The sequence below is a fragment of the Tiliqua scincoides genome, chromosome 14, assembly GCF_035046505.1.
Source record: "Tiliqua scincoides isolate rTilSci1 chromosome 14, rTilSci1.hap2, whole genome shotgun sequence".
NCBI lineage: Eukaryota > Metazoa > Chordata > Lepidosauria > Squamata > Scincidae > Tiliqua > Tiliqua scincoides.
This window is the reverse complement of record NC_089834.1, coordinates 9,242,595-9,245,934: the sequence shown is the minus strand read 5'-3', so window position 1 is coordinate 9,245,934 and position 3,340 is coordinate 9,242,595. Positions and strand designations below refer to the sequence as shown.

General features: G+C 49.1%; 3 pseudogenes; all 3 read left to right on the top strand.

The window, feature by feature from the left end:
- Window positions 1-1,892: 1,892 nt before the first annotated feature.
- LOC136634810 (5S ribosomal RNA) lies at window positions 1,893-2,015 on the top strand (annotated as a pseudogene).
- Window positions 2,016-2,044: 29 nt separating this feature from the next.
- LOC136634809 (5S ribosomal RNA) lies at window positions 2,045-2,167 on the top strand (annotated as a pseudogene).
- Window positions 2,168-2,348: 181 nt separating this feature from the next.
- LOC136634953 (5S ribosomal RNA) lies at window positions 2,349-2,471 on the top strand (annotated as a pseudogene).
- The last annotated feature ends 869 nt before the right edge of the window (window positions 2,472-3,340 follow it).

Here is a 3,340-nt window from a genome sequence, read left to right as displayed (position 1 = left end):
TCAGACTGTTGGCCAAGTATCTCTTCAAACTGGGAAGGCCATGCTGCACAGCCTGCCTCCAAGTGGGCCGCTCAGAGACCAGGGCTTCCCACTTGTTGAGGTCCACTCCTAAGGCCTTCAGATCCCTCTTGCAGATGTCCTTGTATCGTAGCTGTGGTCTACCTGTAGGGCACTTTCCTTGCACGAGTTCTTCATAGAGAAGATCCTTTGGGATCCGGCCATCATCCATTCTCACGACATGACCGAGCCAACGCAGGCGTCTCAGTTTCAGCAGTGCATACATGCTAGGGATTCCAGCACGTTCCAGGACTGTGTTTGGAACTTTGTCCTGCCAGGTGATGCCAAGGATGCATCGGAGGCAGCGCATGTGGAAAGCGTTCAGTTTCCTCTCCTGTTGTGAGCGAAGAGTCCATGACTCGCTGCAGTACAGAAGTGGACCAGATCAGAAGGAAATCTCTTCAACCTCTCCAGACTGAGAGCAAAGTCCAAAGTCCATCTGACAACCTTAGGAGGAAACAAAAAACACACACACCCTTAAGGCATGGTTCCAAAAACTATTGGCATGAAATGGATATTCCTGCAGGTGCAAGCCAAGTGCATGATGGGAGTATCCCCAACTGTCCTGCTGAAGTTCAGATCGCAGTGAGCCAATCTGGTTGAGCATATGGGGGGTGAGTCACCCAAACCCATGGACTTTGGATGCGGATGGAGAGGGGATTATCATGGACACTTTTGTCCCCAGCTGCAGGGGACAGGCTAGAAGCAGAGCTCATTCCCAGAAGTATGTGGGTGGCATGGATCTATGCCAAGTGAACATGGCTGCTGCCTCCTCTTTCGCGCCAGTGCAGTGACAGCCTGCGAGATATGCCTATTCTGGGACTCGGAAGCAACAAATAAATTGTTCCAGAAGCCAAAAGGCAGCTGAAGCATCGGCTCAAACAGCAACGGATGTCGGGATCAGAAGGGAGAGAAAGAGACTCGCTGCATCAACATCTCAGCAGACCTCCATCTCCTGCCAACCCTTTCTTCTGACCTCCGCCGTGATTCATTGTTCACAACATTTGCATCCCCACTCTAATCCCACATGTCAAGTATGCTCTGAAAACCAACATTAACAAAACAGCTGATAGACTTTACAGCACTGGTTCCCAATCTGTGGTCCGTGGCCCACAAGTCCTGAGGACCACCTTCGATCACTTCCAGCGTCGGGCTGAGTGAGCGATCCCCACCATGAACCACCAGAGAGGGTGAAGCACTAAAGTATCAGCTGTGGCTGTGGGCAGGCCATTCTCTGCCCTCTCTAGTAGTCTGTAGGGAAGTGCTCACTTGGGAGACATTCCCCCACAGACCACCAGAGAGGGCAGAGAATAGCCACAAGAAAAGCAGCAGCTCACATGCCTTCTCTAGAAATAATAAATCTTCTCTAATTACTAGAGGTATTTGAAAAGAGTGTTATTTCTTTTACTCAGATGTAAGTCCATTGTGTTCTGTAAGGGCACAATCCTAACCAGGCCTACTCAGAAGTAAGTCCTATTTTGTACAATGGGGCTTACTCTCAGGAAAGTGTGGCTAGGATTCTCTCATACTCACTGGAAACAAACACTGTTACACTGCACATGCCTGATCTTCTCTGATCTCGGAAGCTAAGCAGGGTCAGGCCTGGTTAGTACCTGGATGGGAGACCGCCTGGGAATACCGGGTGCTGTAGGCTTCTACCATAGTCTTTCGAGACTGAAGGTTGCCCACCATCTCCCTATACTGAACACTATCTCCCGATCTTGTCTGATCTCGGAAGCTAAGCAGGCTCAGGCCTGGTTAGTACTTGGATGGGAGACCGCCTGGGAATACCGGGTGCTGTAGGCTTCTACCATAGTCTTTCCAGACTGAAGGTTGCCAACCATCTCCCTATACTGAACACTATCTCCCGATCTTGTCTGATCTCGGAAGCTAAGCAGGGTCAGGCCTGGTTAGTACTTGGATGGGAGACCGCCTGGGAATACCGGGTGCTGTAGGCTTCTACCATAGTCTTTCCAGACTGAAGGTTGCCAACCATCTCCCTATACTGAACACTATCTCCCGATCTTGTCTGATCTCGGAAGCTAAGCAGGGTCAGGCCTGGTTAGTACTTGGATGGGAGACCGCCTGGGAATACCGGGTGCTGTAGGCTTCTACCATAGTCTTTCCAGACTGAAGGTTGCTAACCATCTCCCTATACTGAACACTATCTCCCGATCTTGTCTGATCTCGGAAGCTAAGCAGGCTCAGGCCTGGTTAGTACTTGGATGGGAGACCGCCTGGGAATACCGGGTGCTGTAGGCTTCTACCATAGTCTTTCGAGACTGAAGGTTGCCAACCATCTCCCTATACTGAACACTATCTCCTGATCTTGTCTGATCTCGGAAGCTAAGCAGGGTCAGGCCTGGTTAGTACTTGGATGGGAGACCGCCTGGGAATACCAGGTGCTGTAGGCTTCTACCATAGTCTTTCGAGACTGAAGGTTGCCAACCAACCAGGTATTACTCATTTAATTGTATTATTTGTGTGCAGGGATGTGGGGGGTTGGCATGTGGTCCATAACAATTCCAATTTTTGCTACAGTGGTCCACAGGCTCCTAAAGTTTGAGAACCACTGGTTTATAGGATCAGACGGGGAGGAGGGTGCAGCAGCCAACGTTTTTGGCTAACAGAGAATTAGGGAATGGCCAAAGGATGCTTGGACCTGAATGAGGCATTAATGACTCAAATATCCAGGATGGAAGGAACCAATGAAAAAGTCTAATCCAAATGCATGTTTGTCCACCTGAGGTTGACATGACAGCCTAAGATCATAACCTCCCCCTCCTCCCCAAGTAGGAAGCATTTCTATCAACTTCTAGTTGAGGCCTATGCTCTTTATACATCATATATAAGGCTTGTTTTACTAAATCAGGCCATGAGGCCAGCTCAGCTAATACCGGCTGCGACGGGATGGCTAAACTTGCTTAATGTAAGAATCACATACGATAAACTCCAGATGTTTGAGAGCTGCAGCATTTAAGAAGCATTTAAATTCTTAAATAGATGTACCCACCACCAACATTGAACTTGCGCATTAATCCAGTGGACTCCCAGTTTATACCCAGGTGAATAATTATCTCTTGAAAATTCCTTATTTAAAGTTTATTTCAATGGTGATGCAAAAAAGGAGCTCAACCCACATATTTGGTGAGCTGTGCATTATGTGGTTCTCAAGCCACAGCTTGGCCACCTCTGGCCTAGGTAGCTTGGCACTCTCCAGGGGTTCCAGGAGCCTCACTTGGTCTCATGCATGAGCCAGCCCTGCAGTCACTCCATGCTCTCC